This window comes from Orycteropus afer, unplaced genomic scaffold, assembly GCF_000298275.1.
Source record: "Orycteropus afer afer isolate SDZICR_OR568_19922 unplaced genomic scaffold, OryAfe1.0 scaffold00859, whole genome shotgun sequence".
NCBI classification, from domain to species: domain Eukaryota; kingdom Metazoa; phylum Chordata; class Mammalia; order Tubulidentata; family Orycteropodidae; genus Orycteropus; species Orycteropus afer.
In genome coordinates, this window is record NW_006922446.1 from 596644 (window position 1) to 610144 (window position 13501).

Sequence of the window (13501 nt, forward strand, 5' to 3'; positions counted from 1 at the left end):
GTCTTACCTATTTCTGAAAATTTAGTATTAATCTTCTGGATTTCTGTGTGTAGATTTTGTATCATTTCTAATTTTTCATTTATTTTGTCATTTTATTCTTGTATTGTCTTTTGAAATTGTTCTAGGGTTTTCTCTGTGTTTGCCTCAATTTTGTGTTTTCCTTATTTGCCTCTCAATTCATTGAAGATACCTAAATATAATTCTTTTGAATTCCTTATTAGGGAGTTCCAATGTTACGTCTTCCTCAAGGATGTGTTTGGGTCAGTATCTTGGTCCCTTGTTTCTCCTGCTTTATTTTGCTTCTTTGTGTGGAGTGTGATGCTCTGTTGTCTCCAAGGCATTGTGACGTTTTTATGTTTATATTTAATTGGTGATTGCATGTTGGAGTGACTTGCCCACGATTTTCATTTTCTTTGTTTTATTTGTATGTTATCTACGCAACAGGGTACTGTGCTCCTCTATTTGCTAGTTGACAGCACTTAAACACTTCACCACCTGTCTCCTTTCCTGTTGTTGGCCTCTCATGTGTCCCTGCCGACTTTGGCATACAGAACCTATCTATTCTTGTTGTGTTGTTGCTATGTGCTGTCGAGTTGGACCTGACTCATAGCGACCCCTCCTTGGGTTTCTGAGGCAGTATCACTACGGAAGTAGATTGTTCAACCTGCCTTCTGAGGAGTGGCTGGTGGGTTTGAACCACCAGCCTTCTGGTTAGCAGTCAAGTGCCTTAGGCACTGTACTTCCAGAGCTCCTGAGCCTATTCTTAGGTCCCTGGCATCTGAATGAGAGTGCTGTCACTTTAAAATCTAACATGGTTGCCACTTGTAATGATTCAAAGTGGCTGCGCCCTCTGTCACTTTAAATATCCAATATGGCTGCACATGTAAACAATCAAAATGGCTGCGCCCTCCAGACAATGGAAAGTTAACAGCTCAGGTTGTCTCCCACCTTGCTTTTGCCCTTCCTAATCATAGGCCACCAGCACAGTCATCCCTGCAGGGCTGATTTTAGGTCAATTCTCAGGTCCTAGCACCACTTGGATATATTCAGGCTGTTGGTTTTGTCAGAGTAGCTGACAGTCCACAGTTCCAACTGTCTCCGTACTCACTGTTTTCATTCAGGTTTTTCCACTAGTTGGTGCCTAATCCACTTCTGTATAGTTCCTTTCAAAGCTCACGGCTCCAGGATTATCTTCTGTATCTCTGTCAATTGATTTTTCTTTTCTTTGTTGAAGAGGGTCTGTGTTGCTTATCTGCCTATTCCTCCATCTTACTGAAGTCCCCTTCCATTTTCTTTTGATGCTTCCTGCATCATTTACTATTTTGCCCATAGATTCTTTCAGTACTGCAACTCAAGCCTTCAATTTTTTCTTCAGTTCTTTCAGCCTGAGAAATCCTGAGCATGTTCTTCCGTTTTGGTTCTCTAACTCCAGGTCTTTGCACATTTCATTATAGTAATTGGCTTTGTCTGCCTGAGCTCCTTTTTGAAGTCTTCTGTTCAGCCCTGTTACCTTGTCAGTTCTTTCATTTGCTTTAGCCACTCTCTGCTCAAGGGCAAGTTTCAGAGTCTCTTCTGACATCCATTTTGGTCATTTCTTCCTTTCTTGTCTGTTTAATGACCTCTTGCTTTCTTCATGGTTGACATTCTTTTTTTTTTTTTTGTGATTTGGGTGAAAATTTACAGAGCAAACTCACTTTCAATACAGCATTTCACATACACTTTGTCTCATCACAATGACTGCAATTTGCCACAATGCAACAGCTCCCCTTCCACTTCCTCTCAGTAGTTAACCTCTTCCCTACATCCATCCCTCCATGCACTCCTGTCCCCTGAGCTGTCTCCCTGTGCATAAGCAGTCCTTCTTTTTCCCATGATTGTTCTCTCCAGGGAGTGTATCTACCTCAGGTAAATGTTCAGCTCATATGCCTGTCTTTTGTTTGGCTGGAAGCCGTAGGTGCGGGTTCAATTCCAGACATGAAGGGCAGCAAGGGGCCATAGTCTCAGTGGTTCTACCAGGTTCTAACAGACCAGCAAACCTGGTCACCCCCCTTTTTTTTTCCAAATGAATTTGGGTTTTGTTCCACATTATTCTCCCTCTCTATCCAGGATCTCCTACATAGATCCCCTTCCAAGTGGTTGACAATGGTAGCCAGGTACCATCTAGTTCTTCTGCTGCAGATCGCATGGTATACCAGTTTCTTCCAATTGCTTCCATGGATTTTTGGTTTTCTTCATTCTTCTTTGCTCTGGACGAGGAGAGATCCATCGTTACATCTAGATGGCAGCTTGCAAGTTTTTAAGATCCCAGTCGCTATTCACCAAAGTAGGAGGTGGAATAATGTTTTGTGTAGTATGTTATGCCAGTTGAGCTTGATGTCCCCTGCAAGTATGGTCCAGAAACCATAGGTTCAACTACTTGGTCCCTCTGGGTAGCTGGCTGTGACCAAGAACTGACTACAACCTTGTCCCTTGTCAGCTCTACTATACACCTGGAAATTCAGATCATACACATAAACTTATAGGACCATTGTCTGCCAATCCTATACATGTTCTTGGGTACACTCCCCGCTTCACAGACATACCTACTAGTTCAGCCTGTCCACCCATCTATCCAGCCATATACCCAAGTTTGCTTTCACTGACAATGCAGTACTGTGTGTGCAAAAAGGGTTCCTCTTTGTTGTCTGTACCTCCCATGTCCCTCTCTATGTCTTTCTCTTCCTCAGTGTCACCATATTGATCACTCACATTTGGTACATTGCCCTTCTCTTCACCCAAATCAATACTTACCTCTACCTATATAACAGTGTTCCCTCCCCTCCCCTCCTACCCCTGGTAACCAACAAAGAAAATTTCCTTCCATAGATAAACCTTTCCTTGGCTTTTACAATAATGGACTAATACAATATTTATCCTTTTGTGATTGACTTATTTCAGTCTACATAACGTCTTCCAAGTTAATCCACATTATGCGGTGTTTTGCAGATTCTACATTATTCTTCAGCGTTACATAATATTCCATTGTGTGTATGTACCGTACTTTGGTTATCCTTTTCTCAGTTGATGGACACCTAGGTTGTTTCCATCTTTTGGCTATTGTAAAGAGTGCTGTGATGAACATGGGTGTGCATATGTCTGTTCTTGTCATGGCTCTCACTTCTTTAGAATGTATGACTAGTAATGGAATGGCTGGATCAAATAGTATTTCTAATTCCAACTTTCGAAGGAATCTCCATACTGCTTTCCACAATGCTTGTATGGTTGATGTTCTTGATGTCATCCCACAATTCCTCTGGTTTTTGGTCCTTGGTGTTCAGTGCATCAGATCTGTTCTTTAAATGGTCTCTAAATTCAGGACATGTTTTAATTGTCTTGAACTTCAACTTGAACGTGCATATGAGCGGTTGATGGTTGGTTCCACAGTCCACTCCTGGGCTTGTTTTGGCCGAAGATAGTGAACTTCTCCATTGCCTCTTACCATAGATGTAGTCAGTCTGATTCCTGTGTACTCTGTCTTGTGAAGTCCACTGTTTGTGTTGTTAAAAAAAGGTACTTGTAATGAATAAGTTGTTGGTCTTGCAGAATTCTAACATGCTATCTCCTGCATAAGAAAGAGTTATTTCTTTTCCAAGGCCATATTTTCCAACTACTGGTGACTCCTCTTTGTTTCCAACTTTTGCATTCCAGTCACCAGTGATAATCAACACATCTTGATTGCATGTTCAATCACTTTCAGACTGCAGAAGTTGGTAGAAAGACTACGACAAGGTAACTCCTTAGGGTTTAATGAAAAAATCTCTCAAAGTATTATTTCAAAGAATCAAGGCAAAAGACCACCTAAAGGAATCCATTCCACCAGTTATATAGTTGGAATCATACTGTATGTAACTTTTTTAGATCGGCCTCTTTCACTAATCAGTTGACATTTAATGGTCCTCCATATTTTTTTGTGAATTAATAATTCATTTCTTTTTATTGTTGAACAATATTCCATTAAATGGATGTATCATAGTTTGTTTATTCATTCACCTTTTGAAAAACATCTTTGTGCCTCCATTTTTTGCAATTACGAATAAAGTTGCTATAAATATTAGTGTGCAGGTTTTCTATAGATGTAGTTTTCAACTTAACCTGGGTAAATACCTAGGAGTGTGAGTGCAGGATTATATGGTAAGACTGTTTAATGTTGTAAGAAATTGCCATATTATCTTTCAAAGTGACTGTACCATTTTGAATCCCTGTCAGCAGTAAAGGAGTGTTCCTGTTGCTCCACATCCTCACCAGCGTTTAGTATTGTCAGTCCCCCCCCCCACACACACATATACCTTTCTAATAAGTGTGTAGTAGTATCTCATTGTTTCAGTTTGCAATTCCTTAATAACATATGAGTGGCAGGCTGCTTCTGTAAAGATTTACAGCCTTGGAAACCCTCTGGAAGAGTTTTCTTCTGTCCTGTAGGGTCGCTGTGAGTCAGAATTGACTTGGTGGCACTAGGTTTGGGTTTGGGTTTAATGACATACAATGTTGAACATCTTTTCATATGGTTATTTGCCATTTGTGTATCTCTTTTGGTGAGGCATCTGTCAGATCCGTTGCCTATTTTAAAATTAGGTGGTTTGATTTCTTATTCTTGAGTTCTTTGTGTATCTTAGATACCAGTCTTTTATCAGCTATGCGTTTGAAAATATTGTCTTCCAATATATAGATTGTCTCTTCATTTTCTTAACAGTGTCTTTTGCAGAGCTGAAGTTTTTAATTTTAATGAAGTCCAACTTACCTTTTTTTTTTTTTAAGTTGTGCTTTTGGTGTTGTGTCTAAATACTCAACAAACTGAAGGTCACCTAGATTTTCTCTTATGTAATCATCTAGAAATTTTATAGTTTTTGTATGTCTGCAATCCACTTTGAGTTAATTTTTGTGAAAGGAATAAGATCACGGTAGGTTTATTTTGTGTGTGTGTGTATGTACATTTGTTCTAGTACTGTTTGTTGAAAAGATGATCATGGCTCTATTGAATTGTCTTTGCTCCTTTTGTCTGTGAGCCGTTGAGTGATTTTGTATGAGTCTGTTTCTGGGCCCTCTGTTCTTTTCCATTAATCCATTTGTCTGCTTTGGGGTCAGTACCACACTGTTTTGATTATTGTTGCTTTGGAATAAGTCTTGACGTTGGGAAGTGTCGTTCCTCCAACTTTGTTGTTCTTCAGTACTGTATTGGCTATTCTATGACTTTGCCTTTCCATACGTATTTTAGAATCAGTTTGTTGATATCCACAAAATAGTTTGCTGGCCTTTTGATTGAAATTGTGTTGAATCTATGGATTTAGTTGGGAGGAACTGTTAAATAACTTTGAGTTTTGAAACCAGTTCACGCCAGAGCCCTTGGAAAGAAGCAACTCTGAGGCAAAGCTCTTTGACTCGCACCAGCCAGATGATGCTGTCCGTCAAGATGGGTGAAGAAGACTCCAACAAGCCGCAGGGCAAAATGTCCTTGTATGACTTCTTCATGCAGACCTGCTGGGAAGAGCACAAAAAGAGACACCCAGACTCTTCCGTCAGTTTTGCCAAGTTCTCCAAGAAGTGTTCAGAGAGATGGAAGACTTTGTCTGCAAAGGAAAAGTTGAAATTTGAAAATATGGCAAAGAGCGACAAAGTTCTTTATGACAGGGAGATAAAAAAATTCTGTGCCTCCCAAAGGTGATAAGAGAGCAAAGCAAAAAGATCCCAGTGCCCCTAAGAGGCCACCATCTACCTTCTCCCTTTATGCTCTGAACATCGCCCAAAGATCAAAGGTGAACACCCAGGCCTGTCCATTGGAGATACTGCAAAAAAAATGGGTGGAATGTGGTCTGAACAATCAGCCAAAGATAAACAACCATAGGAACAGAAGGCAGCCAAGCTAAAGGAGAAATACGAAAAGAATATTGCTGCATATCATGCCAAGGGCAAAAGTGAAGCAGAAAAGAAGGGTCCTGGGAGGCCAACAGGCTCAAAGAAGAATGAACCAGAAGATGAGGAGGAGGAGGAGGAAGAAGAAGATGTAGATGATGAGGAAGAGGATGAGGATAAAGAGTAAGTGGCTGTCCTGTAATGTGTGTGGAGTATGGTGTGTGCTCAGGCAATTGTTAGCTAAGAATGTGAATTCAAGTGCAGCTCAATATTAGCTTCAGTATAAAAATTGTACAGATTTTTGTATAGCTGATAAGAATCTTGGTAGAGAAAATACTTTTTTTTTTTTTTTAAATGCAGGTTGTAGCTTTTTGAGGGGCTACTACATACAGTTAGACTTTAAAGCTTCTGATGTTGAATGTTTCTAAATATTTAGTGGTTTCTTTAATTTCTCAACTTCTGTAAGGTAGCACAGCAAACTCCCTAGGAATTAGTATTAATATTAAGTTTGGCGGCTTTTAGAATGTTGCCCTTTTTTTAAAAAATTTTGTAATAAAATTGTGTATATTATTTCTGTTGCTTGTCTTAAAGTTATATTTCACTTTAAAAATTTTATGGTTTGGAACCATGTTAAAAAAAAATAACTTTGAGTTTTACCTGTGAACATGGAGTATCTCTCCATTTACCTAGATCTTTTTTGAGTTCTTTTATCACAGTTTTGTAGTTTTCCTCATGTAGATCTTGTACATATTTAATTAAATTTATTCCTAATTACTTCATTTTTTGGAAGTACTAGTGTAAATTGTATTATTATTTTTTTAATTCGAATTCCAGTTATTCATTGTTGGTATGTAGGAAAGCAAGCGACTTTTGTCTATTGTGTCCTGCAACCTTGCTATAATTGCTTATTAGTTTCTGGTGTTTTTTGGTTGGTTCTTTGGGATTTTCTACATAGAAAATCGTATCATCTGCAAACAAAGACAGTTTTATTCCTTCTTTCTCTATCTGTGTACCTTTTTGTCTTCCTGCTTTAGCTAGGTGTTCTAGTATGATGTTGAATAAGAGTGATGAGAGGGACATCCTTGCCTTGTTCCTGATCTTAGGGAGGAAGTATCTTGTGTCTTACCATTAAGTATGAGGTTAACTTGTAGGACTTTTTTTGTAGATGTTCTTTATTTTCTCTCTTTCTGCAACTCCATTTACTTGAATGGTGGAATTCCTGGATTGAGCTTCTAATTATCGTTTTTATTCTGTTATCTACTACTTGTCTTTCATTCTACTTTCTGGTGGATTTCCTTGATTTTATTTTCTAATCCTTCAAATAAATTTGTTTTGCTAGTATATTTAATTTCTAATTGCTCTTCCTTGTTTTTAGGCCCTTTTTTATATCATGTTATTCTTGTTTTATGAATGTAGTGTTTTCTCTTTTCTTATAACTTTACATAACTTTTTAAGAAAATTTTCTTCTAAAGACAAACAATCCAATTAAAAAATGGGCAAAAGACATGAAGAGACACTTTACCAAGGAAGGCATTCAGGCAGCCAACAAGCACATGAAGAAATGCTCACAATCATTAACCATCAGAGAGCTGCAAATCAAAACAACAATAAGACAGCATCTCACCCAGCAATAATAGCAAATTTCAACACGAAAGAAAATGAATGCTGATGAGGGTGTGGAGAAACTGAAACCTTCATACACTGCTGGTTGGACTGTAAAATGGTATGATCCATGGAAAACAGTATGGCATTTCCTTAAAAAGTTGGAAATAGAATTACCACCTGATCTAGCAATCCCACTACTAGGTACATATTCTAAGGAAGTGAGAGCTGGAACACCAATAGATATATGCACACCCATGTTTATTGCTGCACAGTTCACAATGGCAAAGAGATGGAAACAACCCCAGGTGCCCATCAGTGGAGGAATAATAACCAAACTATGGTATATACGCACAGTGGAATACTGTGCCAAGTGCATCACTAAAGAATAATGAAGAATTTGTGAAATACCGCATGACATGGATAACTTAGAGGATGTTACACTGAGTGAAATAAATCAAACACAGGACAAATATTGTATAAGTCTGTTAGTATAAAAAGTCAAGGCAAGGTTTACACAAGGAGGGAGTGTATCTTTGTTAGTTACTTGCTATACCAAAACCAAAACCAAACTTACTACCATTGAGTTGGATTCACCTCATAGCAACCCTTCTTTGGGTTTCTGAGGTGGTATCACTACAGAAGTAGGTTGCTCAATCTTTCTTCCGGGGAGTGGCTGGTGGGTTTGAACCACCAGCCTTCTGGTTAGCAGTCAAATGCCTTAGGCACTACGCCACCAGAGCTCCCTATGGGAGGGAAAACTCACTGCTGTCCGGTCGGATCCAACTCATAGCAACCCCTCCTTGGGTTTCTGAGACAGTATCACTATGGAAATAGATTGCCCAGCCGTCCTTCACAGGAGTGGCTGGTGGGTTTGAACCATCAGCTTTCTGGTTAGCAGTCAAATGCCTTAGGCACTATGCCACCAGAGCTCCCTTTAGGGGAGAAGGGAAGGGAAAATAGGTAGGTAAGAGACACATTAAAAAAACAAAAACAAATTGTCCTCTTCATTGTTAACTTTTAGTTCCTTCTCTTCTCTTCTCTTTTTTTTTTTTTTTGGTTGTTGTTTTGGTCTTTTTCTTTCATGTTGGAAGCTTTCCTCAACTGTCCAGCGTTCTTTGGCTAGCCTTCCTTATTTAAGAGTTGTTGTGTTACCTATATTTTTACAATTAGGAAAAAAACAATTGTTGTGAGCTGGAGAACTCATGGAGTTGGCCTCAGACGCATGGTGACCACTGTATGCAGTGGAAATGCTGCACGGTCCTGCACCATTCCCATGGTCAGTTACAGATCAGACTTTTGTGACCCGTAATGTTTCACTGTCTGTTTTTTCAGAAGGAGGTCACCAGGCCTTTCTTCCTAGTCCTTTGTAGTCTGGATGTTGCAGACAATTGCTGCAAGAGGGTCCCCAGTGTGGCTCCCGAGTCACTAAGGAGCACGCTGAGGTGAGGCAAGCAAATGCATTTATGGTGGCAGGTACACAGGCAAGGAACTCAGAGGACTCCACCTCAGATTGAGTTCCCAAACAGCAGGTTGCTTCCCTTTTTGTACACCTTGAAACAAAGAAGTCATGCATGTACATTTGATTACATGGAAAATATTTGCATTCTAAGAGCTAATTAGCATTAGTGGGGGTGCAATAAAGGCCGTGTAGTTATGGCCGCCAGGCTATATTTTTTGGTCTGTGCTGTCAAGAGTTCACTTTGAGGTGAAGGTTTTCCACATCGCGTCTGTGTGGCTAAGCAGAGGCAGCTCTGGTGGCTTCTGGCCAGTCCTGCCTGCTTCTTATTTCGAGAAACTTCTGCCAGCTCTCATTTCTCCATGTTCCATAAGAGGGTGAGCTCTTACATATTATTTTGAGGAATGTGGGGAGAGGCCTCAGGTCGGTCAGTACCTGGCTCTGTGAGGAATGTACAGGCTGCCTTATGGAAGCTCTGTTGAAACCTGTGTAGCATCATAGCATCACTCAGGCCGCACATGAGTTGCATTTGTCAGCTATCGATCCGGGATCTTCTGCATAGAAGGTGAGAATTCTACCAGTGAACCACCAGTGAGTCAGGTACTAAGAGGCTGATTAGAAGTTAATGAGAGTAGGATGTGGTAGATGATTTTACTGTACAGAATGGAGCATTGAGACAACTTTTTTTGTTGGGGGAGTCCAATATGTCAGTTGTTGGTGGTTTTGTTTTTTTTGCCTTGAGGCCTTTTTAGTTCTCAAGATTCTTCAGGTCTCCATCATGGGTGTATGCCTAGTCTTTTAGCATTCTAGGAGTAAGATGAGAGGAGGCTTAAAGTTACAGTTCAGGTGTAGTTTTTGAATTAAACTTCCCTTTTTCCACCTCTTTTTCTTTTTAAAGCTCTGTGCTTCACCCTCATTTTCTCCTTTACACCTGGTATTCCTGAAGCCCCCAATCTGTTTATTTTCTTCAGAGAATTAATCTCAGGTCTCCTGCCTGGGTTGGAGAGCCTCTTGGTACACAGGGTTAGAGAGACCTCCAGCCAGTCTTCTTTTCAGCTCCGTGTGTTCTCTCGCTCCCCTCAAATGCCCAGCGTCTCTGGGATTTTGCTGGGAAGTCGGTTGCTTGGTGTCAGTATCACTTTTTAAGATTATAGCAGGCCTCCTCTGCTAAGTCTGTTAACTCTTCTTTATCACTTTAACTTTTTTTTGTTATTATGAAATACATTATATACGTATGTATATAACATTTGTACAGTTTAAATAATAATAATAAATATCAGATCTTTGTATAGAGAGCTCTAGTAGTGTAGTGGGTGAGGCATTTGGTTGCTAAGCATAGGTTGGTAGTTCAAATCTACCATCTGCTCTGCAGGAGGAAGATGAGGCAATCTACTTCCACAAAGATATACAGCCTTGGAAACCCAATGGGGGTTGTTGCTATGAGTTGGAATTGATTTGATGTCAGTGGATTTGTGTTTTTTTTTGGATGTTAGTATACCCACCACCCAATTTAAGAAATACAACATTACTAATACCTTTGAAACTATCTCAACCACTTTCCTGAGTGGTAATTACTTTCCTGAATTTTTTTGTTACTGCTTTCTTTATAGTTCTATCACGTCTGTATGTATCACAAACCAACAATATATTGTTTACCTGTTTTTGAATTTTATGAACATGGAATAATACTATATGTATTCTGTAAATTCTTTTTTTTTTTTTTTTTCCCTAAAATTGTTTTTTGAGATTTGTCCATGGTGGTGCATAGAGCTTTAGTTCGCTTATTTTCACAGCTGTATATAGCATTTTATTTTGGGGACATGCTACAATTTATTTGTCCATTTTATTAATCAGTATTTGAATTGTTTCTAGATTTTTCCTAGTTTTAAAAATAGTACTGCTATAAACATTTTGTCACTGTCTCTGGGTGCATATGTTAGAAGACTTTCTCCAGGTTCAGTGACTTTCAGACTTTTGCACTGTGATCCACAGGATGTAATACTTTATATTGAGATCCAGTATATATGAAATAGGACTTACATGAAATGATACTTACCCTTACTACATTCAGTGAGCTTTTATATTTCATTCTGTTTCATTTTAAAAAAAGATACTGGATCCAACCCACTAAATTGATTTCATGATCCATTAAGGCTCAGAATTACCTGCAGTATATATCTAGGGTAATATGCCAAGGGATGAAATTGCTTCTTCTGTCTTCCAAAAGTTGTTACTTTCATCTGCTAATACCATTTATTCTTTACCATCTTTTAGTGGGGTTTCAGGAGAGAAAGGTATTGTCAGTCTTCCGTGGTTAACTGAAAATTCCTAGAAAAATTCTGTGCATATATAGCACGCATAGTGTATAATACTTACATGGGTATGTTAGCTTCTTTATGTATATATTCTTTAAATTTTATTTTGTTGTTGAGAATACACACAGCAAAACATATACCAATTCAGCAGTTTGTACATGTGCGGTATATAATGATACTGATTACATTCTACAAGTTATGTATCTGTTCTCACCCTCCTTTTCTGAGTTGTTTCTCTCTCATTAACATAAACAGTCTGCCCCCTAAGGTTCCTCGCTAATCTTTTAAGTTGCTGTTGTCAATTTGATCCCTTATAATTTGATCCTTTTGTTGTTTTGTTTTGCTTTGTTTTTGTTTATTATGATTTGGGTGAAGTTTACAGAACAAATTCATTTTCCATTTTCCATTTCATACACATTTTGTTTTGTAACATCAGTTGCAATTCCCACAATGTAACAGCTCTCTTCCTACTTCCTCCCTGTGTCCTTTTCCCTGTATCTTTCTTTCCTATGCATTCCTCCCCTCTGAGCTGTCTCCCTGCATAAATGCTGCCCTTCTGATCTTCCATGGTTGATTGTTCTAAGGAGTGTACCTGCCTGATCTAATTGTTTACGTTGTCGTCGTAGGCCTGTCTTTTGTTTGGCTGGAAGTTAAGCCATGCAAGTGAGTTCAATTCTAGGCCCAAAGGGTGACTAGGGGCCATAGTCTGGGGAGGTTTCAGCAGTCTATAACAAACTGTCTGGTCTTTTTATGATTTTGAGTTTTGTTCTACATTTTTCTCCCACTCTATCTAGGATCTCCAATTTTGATCCCTTTCTGAGTTACCTTCTAGTTTTGGTCTCAGAATCATGTAGGCTGAGCTTCACATGGTCCCTTGGATTAATTGTTGTTTCCATGTGTCTTTGATTTTTTTACTCTCCTTTGCTTCAGCAAGGAGAGGCCAGTTGTTGCATCTCAGATAGCTACTCACAAGCTTTTAAGACCCAGTTACTACTCAAGACAGTACGCTACAGAACAATGTTTGTGTAGTATGTTATACCAATTGAGCTTGATGTCCCCTGCGACCATTGTCCCAAGCACACAGGCCCAGTACTGCCTCCTTCAAGGTGTTTGGCTGTAGCTAAGAAGTTATCATAACTTTACCCCCATTAGCTTATATATATATATATGTGTGTGTGTGTGTGTGTATATGAACATTCTTATAGCACATACAGATACCATATAGATAGTTCTAAAAGAGTTCTTAAAACTTTTTTTTTTTTAAACTACTTAAGGTAAAGTGTTATTCAGTTTGAAGAAGACTTCAGGGGATATTTTTGGTTTAAGGTTTAAAGATTATCTCAGAGCAATAGTTGCAGGGGTCATCCACAGTCCATGGCTCGAGAAAGTCTAGAGTCTGTGAGAATTTAAAATTCTGTTCTACATTTCCCCGTTTTTGATCAGGATTCTTCTATGGAATCTTTGATCAAAATGTTCAGTAATGGTAGCTGGACAGTACTGTACAGTACTGCATTGTCAGTGATGGCAAACATTGATCTATTTGTGGATAGATGGGTAGACAGACTGAACAATTAGGTATGTCTGTGCAGGGGGGAGTGTGCCCTTGACTGTGTATAGGGTTGGCATCCATTTCTCATGGTCTCATGGCAAAGGAGGCAGTTGTTTATGGAGGCATAGTCTTCTAGGCACACATTCCATATCTTCTTCCTATTCCTGATCCTCTGTCTTCCTGTGTTCTTCCAGGTAAATAGAGACTGATTGTTGTGTTAGCTTATTTATTTTAAAAAAATTACTTTTTAAGTTCTTAAAAATAAGGTTAGTCATTAGAGAGATGTAAATCAAAACAACAAGATACCATCTTGCCCCAGCACTAGTAGCAAAGCTCAACAAGACATGAAATAGCAAATGCTGGCAGGGATGTGGAGAGATTGGGACTCTCATACACTGCTGGTGGGGCTTAAAGTAATACAACCATGGTGGAAAGTAGTATGACGATTCCTTAAAAAGTTGGAATTAGAAATAACCATTTGACCCAGCAATTCCATTACTAGGTATATATCCTAAAGAAGTGAGAGCCAGGACAAGAACAGATATATGCACACCCATGTTCATTGCAGCACTGTTAACGCTGTTTCCAAAAGATGGAAACAACCTAGGTGCCTATCAACAGAAGAATGGATAACCAAAGAGTGGTACATAACACACAATGGAATACTATGCAACCTTAAAGAATAACTTA

At 39.0% G+C, this 13501-nt stretch overlaps 1 protein-coding gene and 1 pseudogene across 1 annotated transcript in view; both read left to right on the forward strand.

Annotated features, from left to right (window-relative positions):
* Window positions 1-13501, forward strand: part of TFCP2 (transcription factor CP2) — a 69442-nt gene that overhangs the window by 24503 nt on the left and 31438 nt on the right. The window lies entirely within an intron of this gene.
* LOC103212164 lies at window positions 5447-6073 on the forward strand (annotated as a pseudogene).